This window comes from Lactuca sativa, chromosome 7 (assembly GCF_002870075.4).
Source record: "Lactuca sativa cultivar Salinas chromosome 7, Lsat_Salinas_v11, whole genome shotgun sequence".
Lineage (NCBI taxonomy): Eukaryota > Viridiplantae > Streptophyta > Magnoliopsida > Asterales > Asteraceae > Lactuca > Lactuca sativa.
Genome location: NC_056629.2, coordinates 186,300,828 through 186,320,645, shown reverse-complemented (window position 1 = coordinate 186,320,645; position 19,818 = coordinate 186,300,828). Strand labels below are relative to the sequence as shown.

Sequence of the window (19,818 nt, the reverse complement as noted above, 5' to 3'; positions counted from 1 at the left end):
CCTCTCGTATGAAGGTTCAGCAGCAAATACCCTAACCCTAAATGATAGAAGCGGCCGCCACCCTTATCCCTCCCCTCCTCCAGCCGCCATCACCACCCGACTTCCTTCTTGCCTTCCCGATCAGTCGAAGCTCTAAGACTCCGAATGACCTCCGGTGACTCACGTTGATGACAAGCTGAAGACTGCCAGATTGCGGGGACGTCGCAACAAGTGAAGGGCGGTGGACTAGTCATCGTCGTGCGCTCGTCATCGCTGACGGAATGACCATTCGAGTGACGCCGGTTGCTGCCAGCGAAATCAAGGATTGTTAGGCCGACGTTCGTCTGATGGGAGGCGGGAAATCGAGTCAGTTGCCACCCGCGGTTGTTTCCGGTGGCGAACGAAACCCCCCCCCCCCCAGCTCCATCCGTCGCCACTGGCCCAGTCCTGTTTGCTCCGGTCTTCGTCGCCACCCCGAAGGGGCTGTGGTGTTCGCTGTCTCGCTGTTGCTGCTTTTTCCTTCTTCCTCCGCCACTAGCCACCGTGAGAGGTGGCTGTGGGTGTAGTTTTGGGTGTGTATTTTTGTGTTATCACAGTTCTAGCAGTTATTAGATTGTATGTGCGTTTTGTTTAGTTGGAATTTCCAAGAACAGCCACTGCCACCACCGTGAGGCGGTGGCTGCCGCCAAGCATCGCCGCCGACCACCATGGTGTGGTTGTGTGTGTAGTTAGCTTAGTTTGTGTGTGTGTGTGTTAGTTTTGGAGTAAAACTTGTAATTGTAATTAGCTTGGATTATTAATGAAAATAATAATAACCACCACCGTGAGCCGCCATCAACCACCACTACCCGAGGTGGTAGTGGGTGGTGCACCGCTTGCAAACCCTAATGGGCTTAGAGATTTATTTTGGGCCTATTGGGTCGCGTTTGGATGAGGAACCCTAATTAGGATTTAGAAAACCCTAATTGTGAGTGTTTGGGCCTTAGACTTATTGGACCCACTTTTGGGCCATTGAGACGGGATTATGTATTAAGCCCAATCACTCCATCTCATTTATCTAGTAGAGTAAAGAACTTAATGGACTAAGTCCTTAATGAGCTAATTGAGAAAATACTAATATTTGAGAGATTATCAGCACACACACGAGAATTATTTAATAAGTGAATATTAAATAATAATCATTGGCAGGAATTAATGTAAGCAATAATGGACTTAATGGATTAAGTCCCTAGTGTGTTAAGTCCTTAGTGGGTTAAGTAAGAAACACTTAACCCTAGTTATCATTTGATGTGAAACCCTAATTTCACTTGGGCTTTGTGTTGGGCCATCCGAGAATAATCAAATAGGCTAGAGTAATTAGTTGGGCTTTAGGGTAAGGCCCATATGAAGGATTGGGCCCAATTTGGAAAATTAGGCCATAGATGGGCCATAGTTGGGGCCTAGATGGTTGTATGATATTAGGCCCTAGAATGATACATGTTGGACTGGACTGATCAATTGGGCCTTAAGGGATGTCCATGTAGAGGTTTGGGTTTGGGCCTATGGATTGGGCCTTGGGCTTAGGTAAGCCAAGATAGGGGTAATGTAGTAATTATCCAAAGCATGTATGTTTAGTTATGTGTTAGAACCCAATTATTAATTGGGTGTTATTTGGTGTTGACAGTTCGGGAATCTGTCAGCCAGCAGCTGGGGTGGAGTCTGCGGGACTTCAGCAGTGTGGGATTGTGTCTACGGGACTTCAGCAGTGTGAGGTGAGTTTCCTTCCAGTAGGAACGGGTCTACGGCCACAATGCCGGCCCGTTTAATTAGCAGTAGTTCCGGACTCCAGTCCGATGCAGTAGTTCAGTATGCTTGGTGTCTTTGTGATACAGACATGGTATGCGTTAGGTGTTCCGGACTATGGTCCGATGCAATATGCAGTATATGTGTTTATATTATATGTTATGATTATGTTATGCTATGTTCAGTTAGTTCCGGACCTCGGTCCGATGTAGTAGTTAGAGTGCTTGATGTCTTTGTGATTCAAGCATGTTTTGTGTTATGTGTTCCGGACTCTGTTCCGATGCAGTATGCAGTATATGTAATCATGCTAGTTGATATGTTTATGCTATGTTATGTTCAGTCAGTTCCGGACTTCGGTCTGATGCAGGGGACAAGGTCCCAATCAGTTTCGGACTTCGGTCCGATGCAGTTAGTTCCAGACTTCAGTTCGATGCAGAGGGCAAGGCCCTGGTTAGTTCCGGACTCCGGTCCGATGCAGTTTCCGAACTTCAGTCCGATGCAGTTTCCGGACTTTGATCCGATGCAGAGGGAAAGGCCCTGATTAGTTTTCGGACTTCGGTCCGATGCAGTGGGCAAGGCCCAGTAGATGCTTTATATGTTATTGTATGCTATGTGGTAGTTTGGGGGAGCTCACTAAGCTTCGTGCTTACGGTTTTCAGTTTTGGTTTCAGGTACTCAGTTTTCAAAAGATGAGCTCGGGAAGATTGCAGTGCACACACCATTTGTTCAGCTTGGGATGTTTATACTCTGATATATTTGACAGCTGTTAAGATATTTTGAGATACATTCTTTATGATTCTTATATGACGTTTGATGGATATGGTTTTATTACTAATTTAAAACGAAATTTTCAGACTGTATTTTTGGGATGTTACAAGACATCATTGATGTCCATTCCCCACATGAGAGGCGCCCCCGTGCGAAGATCCTTAACCAAAAAATGATAGGGAAAAAATTCAACCGAAACATGGTTAGATTTGCAGAGCTTTGCTATTGATATAAGATTATTTTTTAATTGATGAACAATAAGAATATTATGTAAATGTAATGGGCGAGAACGAGATGGAAGTGATGTGTGTCCAATTTGAGAAATGGGCAGAGTTGTACCATTGCCAAGCACTATTTCATCTGGTCCCCCTATATCTGATAGAGTATGGAATTGGGATTTGTCGGAGGCTACATGATGAGACGCCCCACTATCAAACATCCATGGTGGAGTCGGTGAAGAAGATGCAGTCGTAGAGTAATTGACCATGGGAGTTGGTTGGGAATCCGATGAGATAGTAATATTGTTTTCTCGTAGAAAACGAGCTAACTTTCTGCAAACCTTTGTGTCATGACCTGAAATGTAGCAAAATTGACAAAAAAAAAATAGTGTTACGATTATTGTTAAAATTAGTCCAGTTATTTTGAGGCTTGTTGTTTCGTGGCCCATAGTTATTGGACCGATGATTGGTCCTGGAATCATATCCCGTGCGTCCAGTGAAGCGCTTCTGTGTGTAGTTGATGGTAGCAATGGTGGGTGTCGACATGATTTCGTGAAGCGATCGTTCATAATCAACAAGTTTGGCGAAGATCAGAGAAGGTGAGTGGTGTATCCCTGACTTTTAAGGCAGTGGTGATGTGCTTGTAATCATCCCCTAATTGAGTTAGGATGTGAACGATTAGGTCTTCTTCTTCATTTGGAGCTTGTGTGAGGGCAAGTTCATGAGTAATTCCTTTCATCTCGTGAAGAAATTCTGCCATTGGTCTAGAGTTTTTGGGGTTCCTAGCGACTTTTGATTTTAAGGAGATGATGCGGGATCAAGAGGAGCTAGCATAACTATCTCTCAAGCATTTGAATGCCTGACGGGTGATCTCTGCAGAGGAGACGATGGGTTGGATAGTTTCTGAACAACTACCGAGAAGTGCACCAAGAAGAATTTGATCCTAGCGGTACCATGACTGATTTAGTGGATTGAGTTTGTTGTCGATTCTCTTTGGTGGTGGTTCAGTTGAGTCCCGAATATATTTGTCAAGATCAAGGCCGATTAAAGTGGATAGAACCTGTTTTCTCCATACAAGGAAGTTGGTTGATGTCAGCTTAATTAGAAAATGAGTCTGTGTGGTGATTTCAACAATAGTGGTCATGTTGAAGAGGAAGATCGTGCAGGCTTTTTGGATCGTGAAGGCTCAGAGGAGCAGAAAGCTTTGATACCATAAAAGGTTTAGAGAATATTACAATTGAAATTTTTGTTACTAATTACATTCTTTGAATGCCCATTTATAGGCATAATACAATAAGGTAAGAGAGTAATTATAGGAGTGACTACAGGAGATATGAATGGTAAAATATTGTATACAATATATGATGATATACATTCCTTTTATGATGATTATGATGATCTGTCACTTATATCCATTTTACTTATCTTCTTGGAATTAAACTTCTTGTTTGAATCTTATTGATCGACCCACTCCTCACAACTACATTTTCCCTTTGAGTCTTTGAAAAAGGGTTAAATAGGGAACATAAAAACAAAAAAAGGCATAACTTGAATTACCATGGAGTTAGGGCACAACATTCTTTTGGGGTTGTCTTCGGTCCGGAGTATCCTCAATTGAGAAGGGAACCCAAAATTAGAAGGATTCTCAATTTTCATTTCTTGATTTTGTTTGGACGAGTAAGAAGAATAAAACATTATTGTCCAATTTTAGGACACGAATGAGCATGACAATGAATAAAGAGTTTATGTTATGGAACATCTTCTCCCAAAGGCCATGTAGATGCCAACTAGGCTTTACCTACGAAAGTGGTGATAAGGGTATCTTTTGAATACAAAATAAGAGTTTTACTGGTAAATAGTATACGAAAAATGACCAGATATAAAACAAAAGTGACAGTTTATTACCCTAGAATGTCATTTTTCCTTTTAGATTTAAGCTTTGTAAATAATTCCATGATTCTATCATAAATCTCAGAGCATAAGTTCAATTGTAAGCTTAAATTTATATTTATAAAGTTGCTCTTCTGGAGTTTATAAACCATAGGTTATGAAATTATGAGTTGACCTTATAGAAAGACCATTTATCTTAATATGTTAGGGATTGTCACACAAATAAACAACTATATATACAACAGAGACATTAACATGTTAAAATTTTGATCAATCTCAAGCAATGGATCCAGTTAGAACAACATGAATCTATAAGGTTTTGGTCATAGGATGTTTAGAATTGTACCTCAAATTTTATGACAGGATACCAAAGTAGATAATCCTCGATGAGAAATATATACATACTAATAATACTTGTTGCTATGCAATCCATGTAAGACAAACTTCCTTACATTTCATGCCTTCTTGATTTTGATGCCAACAAGAGGAGAGGGGTAGAGGATGCTAGGTCTACTCTTTATAGAGCTTTTATGGTTTTTATAGTATTGTCTTTTAATGTATCGAATGAGATGCCAAAAACCTTTATTTATTTTGACATTTTTGACCTTTTTCGAAAGCCTTCAAAGCCTATTAAATAAAGCTCAAAACTCTATATCATTAACTTTTACTAATTAACCTAAAATAACTAATAAAATTTTTGTTAATTAAATAAATAATTGCTTATTTTTTTCCACATATGAATAAGCTCTTAATTCTTATTTATCTATTTATTTACAATAAATATTATTATTTATATGTCCTTTTATGCTCTTAGTATGACCCGTTTGGTTCACACATAAACGACAACACACTTTATTTTATATTTACTAAACAATAAACCCAATATGGTGTTGTAACTTAAAATCATGATTAGGTATTACATTTGAAGTTGATAAGCTCAAACCATGGACCTACCATTTTTAATTATGTTAAATGATGAATTTCTAAAGCTTGAATTGAGTTTTGGAGTTATACTTAGCTAAATATTTATTTAATAAACTGATTAGTGATTAAATCATGATTATCTATGTTGAACTACTTATAGAGTTATCGAGTTAGTTTTATCCTCTCGGTTTCTAATTTATGGCTGAAACGAACTTTAAGAGGTTAAAATTGAAAATTGGAGAGTAAAATTGGAATTTTGGAAGTTGATCTTTTAAAATTATAATTTAAGTAAGTTAACAATGTTAATGGATTGATAATATATGTTAAAGCTATGGTTTACATCTAATTTCGACCATAAATTTTCTTAGACGGGTGGAAGCGGGCAACGCGGTTGCGCGTTATTCCGACGTGGCACCGGGATAATGTCTGTATAACGCGATGAATAACGCCCCAGCTCGTTGTTATTACGCGTTATGTTACCAAACGTTTTCGTGGCAATGGGAAGAAACGGAAGAATATGCGTCGAATGAAAGAGAAAGCGGTTGCGGTTGAGCAATCACAACATGAACCTCCAACATGGTGGATTGTGGAGGATGAATACACGTTGGCAGTGTCATGGTGCAGGACATCAAAAAATCCAACTCAAGGAAACAATATGAGAAAAGTTGCTTTTTGGGAAGCTGTGATCGGGAAATTTCGGACCATTTTGAAGAAGGACGCAAATTGTTGCAATCACGATATGTTGAGTAGCAAATGAACTCAATTAAGCAAGAAGTGCATCAAGTTCGATTTCATCTACAACAAACTTTCCTCGCACAAGCAAAGTGGTGCAACCGATTTTGATGTTTAAAGAGCGGTGATAGGCCAATATCATGTCGAGACAGGTCATGTTTTCGAGCACGAAAAGATTTAGGGAATTATTTAGGAACACCCAAAATGAAATAAAACGAACACATTTACGGAACAACAATCGAAGAGGTCTCGCGACTCGGGTTCGGTCGACGTTTTAGATGCACGCACGAACATCGACCTCAATGTAGACACAAATGAGATACCGGACGACTTCAACGACATCGAAGAGATCTCCCTGCCTCGACGACCGATAGGTCGTGACAAAGCGAATCGGGCTTGACGACATGCGGAGGAAGGAGAAAATAAACGTCGAGAGCAAGCGGAAATGAAACAAAAATTTGACGATCACACAGAAATCAAGCGTAAAAGATATGAGTTGCAACGGGAGCATTTGAAGTTCCTTCGTCGTTAAGCCGAGGAAGATCGCATTTCGAAGGATTTGACAATTCTTCAAACTAGCGAGGAGAATATACATCGAGACGGACGGAAGTGCTACGAAAAATGAAGACGGAGATCGAGCGGAAATATTTAGGCGAAGAATAGTGTATGGGGTTTATATTTTTAAATTTATTATGTTTTCGGTCAATGTTTTTTTTCCCTTGTAATGTCGTTTTTATTTTTAAAGTGGTATGTTTAATTAAGTATTTAATTTAAATATGTTTTATTAATTTATATGTTATTTTTTTAAAATATTATGGCATAAATTAAAAAAAAAATAAAACAAATTAGAAAAATAGAAATAAAAAAATAAAAAAAATAGAAAATGATAGGTGTTATCATATATTATTTGGTGTTGTTCGTTTCCACATTGGATGTTCATAACACCGAAAATATGAGTTTCCACATTGGTTGTTCATAACACCAAAAATATGATTAGGATGATAAGCTAAACACTTAAGATGTTATAAGATGTAATAAATGTTGCCCACACCTACTAGTCAATTGGCGAATGAAGTGTTACAATCAAATTAATCAAAGTATAACGTTGTTTTTGGAAAGTTTCTACATTTCATATTTTTATAAGGACTCGAAGAGTGAGTTGGGTTCAAATGTTTTCACTATCTATTGTGTGCATGTATGATTAATTCTGGACCAATGATTTTAGTTATTTTAAGAAAGTAATTAATTCATATTAAATGTTGAAGATGTAATTAATATCCATTATATTTCAACATGTAATATGCATTAATTACTTTCTTAAAATAACTAAAATATTGGTCCAAAATCAATCATGCATGCATACAATAGATAGTGAAAACAAAATAACCTAACCCTCAAAGAGTATACCTAAATGATAAAATAAGAGAATGTAATTATATAATTATATAAAAAGAAGGTTTCCAATTCAACAGTTATTTGTTGTGATTGGACCATTTCTTTAATTTCTTTTTTTTACCCATTTGCTACGTGGTGCTATCAGTTTAACCACCGCTTCCCCCACTCGACAAGCGAATCATATATTTCGATTGGTGTCATCGGTTCTTCCAAGAATGAGTGCTTCTTCTCACCGCTTCTCTTACCTTCTGCTTAAATCCTAAATGTGTGTTTAACACATCTACTTTCCTTCCCGTTCTTCTCACCGCCTTCATTGTTGTATTGTTGGAAAAGCCTGGTGGATTTATATGATCTTCATTTCTTCTCGATGATATCCACCGCCATTAGCTCCACCATCTTCTACTTTCTGTTCTTCGTTTTATCGCTTCATTTTCATTTTTGATTTGCTGTTTGATTATTTGGTGTTTTGTACCTCTTGATCCGTCCTCACCTCTCTCTTCTCTTTAACTCTCTTTTCCCATGGCTCATCCCTCCAACTTCTGGAACTTTTGTGTACCGCCCCATTACTATTGCTTTCGTTTTGTCGGCGTTTCCCCCCACCCCCCATTGACGATGCCGATGCTCACGAAACGCCTCTATGGGTATCAAGGTGGACGATGGGTTGCTTTCTCCCCCAATTTCTAGGGTACGTATGTCCAAAGTATTGGTTCCTTTGTGTATTGAGTCAATTTTGTTTTTTAAGTGTCACCTGGCTCCAATTTCTTTCTAGGGTATCGTTCGATTGGGATATGGGAGCAACACAAGTGCTGAAGAGTATCTCCTGGATGAAGTTATCGATTGGAGCTTCTGATTTTTCAAGTAAGTGCAAAATGTATGTATTTTTGTTGCCTTCCTACGCCCCCAACTTTGTATTCACTTTAATTTCATTTGATTGGAATCAGTTACATAAAGGACGTCAACCCTATTATCGTTTCTTCTTACTCCCCCCATCTTTGGTTAAGTTGGATTTGGGTGTTTTATAAGAGGTGGATTCATTCTGCAAATACATAAGAAGGTGGGTTTACTGCTCTTTGACAACTTTTCTAAAACACTAATGGAAATTTGTAAGACAGGCCTTTTGTATTTGAAGGTTTCTTCGATGTCTGTTTCTTTCCATGAATGCAACAACGACTTCCCAAATGCACACATCCTTTGCCTGGAACTGAATCTGATTCACATGTTTCTTTTTGCACTTATGATATCAGACCATGTTGTTTACATTTTTTTGTCTCTCATCACATATTCTAGGTTTCCAACTATTTGTTTCCATTTTGTCGTAAATCAAATTATAAATTCAAAGAGGTAAATATGTCATGGTTTTCCTTGACAAGAAATGGAATGGAATTTAATTCCATTCCATTAGGGAAGGATTTATTTTGGTCAAAATTTCATACTTTATTAATAATCAAATTAGTATGACTCGATATCTTTATGTGTAGGTTGGAAATAGATTAGAAGAATATAAACCAACATAACCGAGAAGCCAAGATCGATCATTCAGCTATTTTTCTTTATTTTGGTTTTGTTTTTTGTTAGGTGGATTGCAGATAGATTGAAGAGGGTTAAGTAATTCCCCGAAGAGCAACTTGAAGAACAAAAGGAAAAGCACACTGGGTAACCTTTTTTCATCAGACGTAGTGTTTAGGAGATTAAGTCTTTAGGAAATTGTGTTGAAGAACTTGACAACACCATAAACCTTTTGGAGCAGAGGGTTATTTTCTGCTATTTAGAAATGAAAAAAAATCGAAGAATCTGTTGGGTTATCTTTCTTATACTTCAACATCCCTTTTATTTAGTTGTTCTTGGATTGGGGCTGGTGACAATTTTTTGTTCGAGCCAAGGCTGCAACTGATCCAACAGCTGATAATGGTGGCAGCAATGATGCAGCTTGAAGCGTATCTTTCTGCTCAATTTGGGGTAGACATTTTATGGATAAGGTACAAATTTGTTTGCATATGGTACCAAGTTTTGCTTATCTTTCATCTGCTTACACTTGGACATGTGGTTGTTAACCGTATGTGTCTATGTGATGTTTGTGGTATGAGTGTATGTTGTTTGTATATGCATGTGGTACGCCAGACATGGAACATTTGATATATTTTTGGTCAGTTACCACTTAATTTGAACTAATTCAACTGTTTCATGTTAGGTGCAGACTGGGATTCCTTTCTTTTGCAGGGATGTGTTGACATCATTCATTTGCTAGTAACATGTATTATAATCAATTAATTTTTACCTTTTTCATTTTGCAGATAAAGATGAGAATAAGTAAAGCATCAAAAGAGTCGATGAAAGTATCCTTTTTCACTAAAGCCCACTCCGCTAAATAAGGACCAACAAATTTGGAGGCATGTGAAGATAGTTATGTGATTAACATCCTAACAGTGTTTCTGAGGGTTTTGTATATTGCACCATGTTGAAGCAGAAAGTGTGGTAGGACAATTGTTTCTATACCGAAATTGAAACTTGGCCAAATGGAAGTATATACCTATTTTTCGTTTTAACGGGGTATTTTTAAAATTGCAGGCACAAGATTATGTACTACCACTTGAAATCTTCAAGAAAATTGATGTTATAAAATGTAATGAACTTCACCTTTTGCATAACATATCAATGTAGCATGTATCCAATATTAAATAAATAACCAAACTATCTATCGTTTCCTACTCTTACTCATGCTTTGATTCCAATGTAACCCCCGCTACGCGGGGGCCCTTCCCTAGTTATTAATAATAATTCAATTAATTAGGTGGCTACTTAGTAACTAATTACTAAATAATAGTTGGTCTTTATATGGAAATTAAACACACAATCATAATATATATATATATATATATATATATATATATATATATATATATATATATATATATATATATATATATATATATATATATATATATATATTACTTGTATACCCACACAATGCAACGATAGACTGTAACATCCTAAAATTCAATGCCAAAAATTTTGTTTTTAACTAAGTTATTATAAAATCATAAGTATAAAAACATCCATAATAACATCCCATGTCACCACCAAAGTGTTAATAATCAAAACATGTTATCATAAAACAATATCAGAGTGCAATCCCAAAGATCTCATATGCGGAAAACATAGTGTGATGAGCTGCGATCGAGCTGACTCCTTTCCTTGGAAAACGAAGTACCTAAAACCAAAACTGAAAACTATAAGCACGAAGATTATCATACCACATACCATACATAACACATACTGTCAGACATATTTGGGTGTCCGACCTACCCTGCTAAGCATAATGGGGTGCTCAACCTACCCCTGCTAGGCATATGGGGGTGCCTAACCTACCCCTGTCAGACGTAATGGGGTGTCCGACCTACCCCTTCAGTTTATCTCAACCGATTACGGGGAATACTTCACCTCCTACTACTACCACATAAAACATAACAAAATCATACTGTCAGACATACCGAGGTACCTAACCTATCCCTTGGCCCTATCGACAAAATATGGGAACTATTCCCCCTACTACCACTATCACATAACATCATATCCTGCTAGCACATAAACATATCAGATAGTGGCAAACCAGACAATCATCCATAATCACTCCTACTAGTGGGCCGACATTATGGCCTTAGACCCACTTCTACTGGAAGGTAACTCACCTCGAATACTGAAGCTTGCTGCCCGAACTCCCTAGTTGCTGCCCTGATGGCTTCCCAAACTGACAATTTCCAGCATAATATCCAATTAGCACTAATTCTAAACCATTAACCATATTCCAATCTCAAGGTAAAATGACCAATTACCCCTGGCCCAACAAGACCCATAACTAAGGCCCAAGTCTAAAACCAATAAGATCCCTAAAGGCCCAATATATGGTCCAATTTCCAATTAGGCCCAAACTACCCTTTTTGAATCCATTTACTTTTTCTAAATCATTACCCATGTCCATAGCTAGTCCAACGAAATCAATGTACTTACAAACCCATAAGAAAGCCGAAACTTGAAATGGCCCACAAGGCCCAATAAGGCCCAAATCCATCTTGGACCTAACCCATGAAGGCCTAATCTCCAAAAAGGCATGAAATACTAAATGGGCTACCCTAACTAACTCCTGGTCTATGGTCCAAGGCCCAAAAAGGTCAACAAACAAAGTGAGTTAACCAGGCCGAGTACGCCCTACGTACTCAGATGGTACGCCCAACGTACACCACTTTGGGCCAGTACGCGCAGCGTACCAAACGTACTCCTGACATACTCCTCTAAGTCCAACCCTCTCCAAATAAGCACTTAATCACTTCAGCCCTTGCTCCAACTCTCTAGTCTGACGTATAGTTATATAGGTGAGTTTTCAAGTAAAGTTGGCAACTTTACTAACATGCACGGATTAATGGGACTCTAGAGCTCAAAAGAGCTTAATGGATGGTCTTAACTCATGCTTGGACTCAAACACTTCACAAAGCTTGCACCTTTATGAGAGAGGGGACCTTAGAATGACCATATCTACAAGTTTGAATCCCCAAAACGACCCTAGCTCACCAAGACCAAGAAAAAGACTAAAATCGGCCAAAAACCAACCCAAAAGAGGATCTATGAAATGGAAGGTCAAGATCAGAGTTTTTTTACCTCTAATGGGTTGCAAAATATGAGAATTTTCTGGATCTACAAGCTCCCTTCCATGATCAACACTTGAACACCACCTTCTCTTCTTGCACACACACACACACACACACAAAAGTCTTCTTTCAAGCTCCAGGCTTCATCCAAGGTCATTTAGGGTATCATGGTCGTGAAAAAGGGTGGAGGCGAATATGAAATGTCCTAAGGAAGGATATAATGTGGCTTATATAAGACACAAGTAGAGGAATAAGGGTTTTGGTCTGAAGGGAGTACGCCCCACGTACCTCCTTGTACGCCCGACGTACTCAAGAACCACTCGCGACAATACTCATTTATACGCCGGGTGTACCCAGCCAACCACATGCATGCCTCCTTTCATGCATGGGACTAATCCGCCAAATCTTTCCATTAGGGGCTAATTCTACCAAAACCTTCAAAGTGTCACAACTCACTCGTCCTAAGTCCGTTTCCAACGAACCTTATATCCACGAAAAGGTGGCGAGAAGCCCTACGCTCCTAGCATCACACCCGAGCCTTAAAACCTTATGAATAAAGCCTACAATGCATAACAATCCGAGATATCAATTTACAGTCATACCCTTGGCTTCCAAAGACACAATCGAATACATGGGTCACTTGAATCATAACAACTACATCCGAAACGGGCTAAATCCTTGATGGGTTTTGAGCACTACATCATTCCTATGGTGTACATGCAAACCCTAAAGCTTTGGATCTAGTTTGTCTAATGAACATGAAATAATCATCCAAAGCCATAGACCTTGGATCTAGCATACAATACTCAATATTATCACAATATAGGGTTTAGGTCTTACCTTTGATTGTTATATATGAATAACAATCTATTCCTTCTTGTAATTGGCTTATGAAAGCTTAGTGTCATAAGTGTCACACCTCTAATGGCTCATAAACACCAAGAGCATGAGGATGACTTAGGAATGGAGAAGGAGGCACCACAAACGTCCAAGAAACTCCAAGGAATGCTTAGCCACGTTTTTGGGTGCCCTATGGGTCTTTATATAGTGAGACTATTAGGGTTTTGAACTAGGAAACCCTAATCTGACTGCTTAGGCCCTAAGCAGCCCATGGGCTCCCTCCTTAGAGGCCTTGGACGAATTCTCATGGGTTTCCCCATAGATTTCGTCCACTCCAACCTCTATGGAGTCCATTAGCCCAATATCCAGCTATCACACAATTGATAGTTCTAGCCCCCTTTTATTTAATTAATGTCTTTTAGCCACAAAATTAATTCTTATTAATTCTTGACTAATATTAATTAAACAATATGATTTCTCTTTTAATATATTATTCATATAATATATTAATAAATCATAATTAATCTCTTTCTCCACAAATCATCCTATCAAGTTGATTTGGTGAAGGCAACCCAAAAGGATCATGTTCACAATCGGCTCAAGTACATACCAAAATAGTTATGAACTTAGACACTAATCCAACAATCCTTCATTTCCCAAATCTCTAATCCCCATGACAACTAATGATTGAGCCGCAGCCCCAATTAATAAGGCAATTCTGAAACCGGGTGTTACATAGACATATTTTGAAGGTCAGCAGAATCCCCCTAAAATTTCTATTTGTGCACTTTAATGTTTAATAAGATTGTAATTAATAGGGTTTTTTTAATTTATAAATAGTTTCCTAATGTTTTCTGCAAAAGTATGATTCTTTTATTTAGTAAAGTGGTTTTCTTTCACATCCTCAAATTCTTTTCAAAAGTATAAATTAATGGCCAAATAGTAGTAAACCTAAGTTTTTACTATAATTGGAGGAGTGATCTTCTTGATTTGAGTTGGATATTAGTAGGACGTATATATTGAGATAAATCGTAGTGGAAATAGTTAATAAAATTTATTTTACAATTGCGTAATTAAAAAAAAATAGTATAATAAGCATTATATTTACTTTTTAACGGATGAATATTTATTTTACATGTATATGTATATGTATTATTTTATGTCTTGTACCATCGATAAAAACTCGTCTTTGATTTAACTATGGGATGCATAGCGAACTCATCTTTAATTATTGACGGAAAACAAACTTGATAAGGTGGATGAACATTTTCATGTTTATGTTGTTACTTGCACCATCAATATATGTGTTTCCTCATTGAATAAGTTTCTTAGTTAAATTTGAATTTGAAAAAGAGAAAACACATAACACTAACATACCACCTTGACCACAGTTAGAAAGCAAACCACAAAAATAATTTAAAACTAAAAACTTATTGAACTTTATAAAAACATCATTTACACAAATTTGTGTATCATGTATATGGAACAGATTAAACACAATGTGTGACCAAAATTTATGATAGTACCTTCGATACCAATGATTTAGGTACAAATATACATTATTAGATAATCTTGGACAGGTGAAGGACGTTGTTAGATAATCTTAGACAGGTGAACGAAAGATTGAGTGTATAAAGGAAATATAAGAAAATTCATTTCAAATATTGAATTCCATAAAATCTCCTAAATAATGGCACGCAATTTTTTTCCCGATTAAATTCAATCCTAACTTTCCTTAATCCACTTCATTTATTTATAGTAAATATTGGTGGTTTATCTATACATTGGTAATTTGTACATAAAGATTTAAAATTTATACCTCTGATATGTATTTGGATTTCTAGAAAACATTTTAATTGGTGTATGAATAATTAGACACTTCATTTATTGTCTTTTGAGTATTTTAGTACACCCTCATATGATATGCTTTAAACTATAAAAATATTAACTAGAGTGGTGTCCCCCGCTACGCGGGGGTTAGACGGTTTAAATATTTACACTTAAAGAATACGTATGTTCACTAATTGGTATGCTTTGAAGTTATTTCCATATGCTTTCTGTAGGGGCATATGTGTCATCTCAAAGTAATTAATATGTTTTCGGAATATAAAAACAACGATGAACCGTTTGATTTCTTAGCGTTTATGATATTGGTTGCTATCTGATTTCCTTTATATTGGACATATGGATCGTATGACAGAATATGGATCAAAAGACATTTGTTCGTTAGAAGGTCATTACACGATTTTAGATTACAGAACTGGATGCAAAAGAAGTTGATGATGGTTTGTTATGCTGTTGGATGGTCTTGCACGATTTTGTTGCATACTTTGATCGCTGCCAACATGTTTTCCTGCATCGTGTTGAAGGTATCGAGCATCATCACAGTGTCTTTCTCAACATCGGCGATGACGTGGTTGGTGATTATAAGTTCCTTGTATGGTAGTTCGTCTGGGGCATCTTCTAGTAGTGCCTGCATGGTTGTGCTAATTGTTGTGTATGTTTGTTAGAGATGGGCTAAAGATGTCTTCATGGTTTGGAGCTGCTCCACAAGCTTCTGCATGATGCTATTCATGGTGTTTATTTCGTGTTTGGTGGAAGGGCTGGTCATTTGGGGATGTGCTTTTATAGGGGATGACTGTGGTGGTTGAGTTGTAATAAATATGGTGAATTAAATGTTCTCCTGGGAAGTGATGGATATAGGGTGGCTATGTCCGGGTTAAGGGGTATTGAGTGGTTTTTTGCTTTTTTTGGTTGATACAACTTTTTGGGTTGGGTATCACATTTAATTTCACACGTAATGTGTGGTAGTTATATGTCACTTTGATTTCCCGAAAAGATAGACTTCCTACTAGATGTCATACTAACTTGCAAGTTGTCAGCCAATTCTACACAGGAATTGTCCTTGACTCTTATTGATAGTCATCGCATAGCAGACTTTCAATGGGAATTGTTTTCGTGAGAAAGTGAACGGCATATCTGACGACTTATGTATGAACTTTATGCATGGTATGTATGCACGTTTTCCAATGCAAGTACCAGTTATGATGGTTGCTTCAATCACGTTTGGTAGCAATTGGGAGACTATCAGTCGGGTATCGTTACATAAACCTTCCCTTTGGTTAATGTTTTTTAACAACATTATAGGATAGTGTATTTTAAGTGTAAGCTCGTATGCGGGTATTTCCGCAAAGTTTAGTTGGTTTAGGTATTCAATTGGATACAGGCCTTCCAAATCTGACGTGTGTTTCCCATTTGGTTGTATCATGTCCTGTCGTCTGATGTAACCATCCTTAAAATGTGAATATTTATGTCATCGACTACATCATTTGTAGGTGAAACTATTGCTCTTATGGAAAGTTCAATGGCGGTTGGATTGTTAAGTGTACCATCTCCATAAAGAAAATCTATTAAGGTTTTTAGAGAGTCGGCGCCAGGTGTTATTAGGAGAGAATATGGAATCTCCAGCCAACTTGAGTCTCGTGGGTCATCTTTGTCAGGTACGCCTATGAGTCCATCTCCAATACATAGCAACCATGTTGCAAAATCTGATGCGGACATTAAACCATTGGTGGTTATCTCGGAGGAATGTACCCTCATGTTCGTACGTAAAATGTGAATGGTGAAAAATGGCCATAAGTAAGAACTTGGTAGAGTTAGCGCAATGATATCTGAACGTGTACATTTTGGTGGGACGGGAAGAGTTTATCGGAAGTCACCACCAAGAAGAAAAGATATGCCCCCAAACAGCTGGTCATCGCAGTCCAGCACATCTCTAAGTGAACGGTCCAAAATTTTGAAGCACCTTCTTTCACTCATCAGCGCTTCGTCCCAAATGATGAGTGATGTACGTTGTAAAAGATCACCAAGGAATATTGGTTTTTTTATGTCACACGATTTTTTGTCTAGGAGATAATTGTTGTCCATAAAAATGTCTTCTCGGTACCTCCGTGTCCATAAACGAACATTAGTACTTGTTTTTTGTTTTCTATGGAAGAGACAATCGTCTTGTAGAGTGACAGTTGGTCACTGTTTAGGTTTGGCAGGAGGTCGTCGTGCTGTCTTTGTAAAGCCTATTTGTCGTAGGTCATTTCTTCAAGTAGAAGCTGATTTTGTAAAATACCGTGCATTTCAGTTGACGGAATTGGAAGATCAAAATCTGTCATTGACTTGGATGGGACGGAAGAACGGAGGGTGTCATCCAGATCGCGGAGAAGTTGTTGGTGGATTATGTCTGCAACCGAGGCGACATCCTTATCTGACATTTGTCGTTTGAGTGTATGTAAGTGATGTGTGCAAACTCACTTAGTTTTAAACCTACTTTTAATTATCAAATAACACACAAAAGGCAGTGAACCTATCAATTGTGGTATAGCTAAATAAGCAGGGTATCGATCACAGGGAACGGTAAATTATAATTAAAAACTAATTTTATCTAAGTTAATTAATAAGTAGGGATTTTCTCTAGTTTTACAAGACTAGAAACTTACTAACTATTACTAATTTAAGAACTAGAAAATAAAGACTTAACTAGATTCAATAATTGGAAAGGAACTTCTGTTTAGTTCAACTTGGTTGACTCTATGGTTGATTTCAAGGTAATGGTGCAATGGATTAATTCTTTCGTTGATTACCGATTCAAGTGATTAGATTCGTATTCACTACCCTAATCCTTAGCAAATAAACTAACTTAAACAGTGGCCAGTTGTCTAATTTAATTAAATTCACTAGATTAATTATTCGGGTTAAGTTAGACTTGCAATAGTTAACTAATTTATTCTTTTAATTAACTTCTTGTTTGATGGTTATCTTACAAGCTTGCACATGGATTTACTCAATTTTCTTATTAATTATAGTTTCATATTCATTAATCCTAGACATATGGCATAGTGATCACATAGCATATGAGGTTAATAATCAATAGATGTTCATGCTAATCAATTATCTTCCTATTAACAGAAAATTAATTATTATTCACACACAAGGTTCTTTAGCAAGCTAAAATAACAAAAATTCACCAACTTAGAATTAATCCTACCAATCAATCAAACCATATTATCAACTTTGTATCCCCAAACAGAAGTCTAAAGGTTTTAGCTCATAATTGAAGTAAATAACAGCAAACAAACAAAGTCAAATTGCTTAACCATAATGATAAAACAAAAGAATAAGTGGAATGATGAAATTTTGCCTCAATTACTCTCCGGGATTGAATTCTAGCTTCTTTCGTCGTCTTCTAGGGTTTTTCTACCTTCTCAATTGCAGCTAAACTCTTCTGAATCGTTCCAGAACTCTCTCTATCGTTCTGAGGAATTATCTTTATATATACGAATCGACTCGTCGAGTCAGGTGGTGACTCGTCGAGTCCCTCTCACATTCCCCGTATTGTGATAACTCTCTGGGATCCCGAGTCATTATCTTCTCGATTCTTCGATTGGACTCGCCGAGTCAGTGCCATTTTTAGTGTTTTTCTTCTTTATTTCATCCTCGATCTTCTAACTGTTTCTCCTGCTTCCTTTCGCTTCCGAGCTTCATCTTTGGACTGAAAAACATAATTTAAACACTTTTAGGTACCTTTTGTCCATAATATGCAATAATTTAGCTAATAAATGAATAATAATGTATACTTAATATGAACCAATTATGCACATATCAAAATACCCCACACTTGTCTTTTGCTTGCCCCCAAGCAAAACTAAATTTTAAACATATTAGAATCACATATGACAACTCCAATCTAACCCAGCCATTATGCCAAGACCGCAACGCATGCATTTGTGTCTAAAATTTTTCCTAAAGACCTCCCATACTCCAAATACTCACAATCCTCATAAACACTTGCCCACTCATCCCGAACTATGCTCATTTTATGCAACCCTCCGAATCCATCCTCAGAAAACCTCTTACCCTCAAGGTGTTTTTAATTGAGTAACCCAAGCATACATAATCTAGAATTACAACTTTTCGATACCACTATGGAGCTCTTTTGAATTCTTCACTTCCTTTGGTAATTTGATCTTTGATCTCTTTGAATTTACCACCTTTATTGTTTGATTTTTGGTATCTCCAACTTTTGAATTTCTTCAGAATTTTGATCTTCTAATTTCATACTTAACTTTGATGCTCCAAAAATTCCTCAACTTTTCTTGTAATTCTCTTTTTTTTTACATGTACCTCACTTCTTTTTTTCACTCACAACCTACATGCTTAAGCAGGGGCGCTCAATCTCAACCTTTATTGGCTAACGATAACAATCTTCCTGGATACATTTCAGGTTTAGGCTGCTAAACATATTGCATCCCTAAGGCTGAGCAGGGTCGTGTTTTTGTCCCATGATTTCACTGGAATAAGGAAGCCACAAATGCACTAGAACGTATATAGGCTCAACTAAACATTTGGGTCTTCATGCAATTATCAACACAACTCTAACATAGAATCCTAATTTCACTTTTACCAAAATTTTCTAAATTAAATCCTAAGTAATATTTTTAATATGCAACAAAATTTTAAAATTAACCTAAATTAAGACTCTAAATTTTCTAATATGTAACCAACCCCCTACCCTACACTTATTTTATGCAATGCCCTCATTGCATATTATGCATGATAAAAAACATAAAAAGAGAATAAAGAGGGAATTGGAACAAAAT

The 19,818-nt window shown here is 37.2% G+C and overlaps 2 long non-coding RNA genes across 5 annotated transcripts; both read left to right on the top strand.

Annotated features, from left to right (window-relative positions):
• Positions 1-2,579, top strand: LOC128127075 (uncharacterized). The gene is made up of 3 exons (XR_008225138.1): positions 1-551; positions 1,643-1,730; positions 2,433-2,579. It is a non-coding gene; the product is annotated as an uncharacterized LOC128127075 (long non-coding RNA).
• Positions 2,580-7,798: 5,219 nt separating this feature from the next.
• Positions 7,799-10,396, top strand: LOC111913560 (uncharacterized). 4 transcript variants are annotated; one of them, XR_002857560.3, is made up of 7 exons: positions 7,799-8,373; positions 8,458-8,546; positions 8,630-8,742; positions 8,818-9,341; positions 9,524-9,664; positions 9,980-10,160; positions 10,254-10,396. It is a non-coding gene; the product is annotated as an uncharacterized LOC111913560 (long non-coding RNA). The 4 variants fall into 4 exon arrangements; XR_006184742.2 differs by having other exon boundaries at positions 7,804-8,373; positions 9,167-9,341; XR_002857559.3 differs by having other exon boundaries at positions 7,807-8,373; positions 9,264-9,341.
• Positions 10,397-19,818: the final 9,422 nt, after the last annotated feature.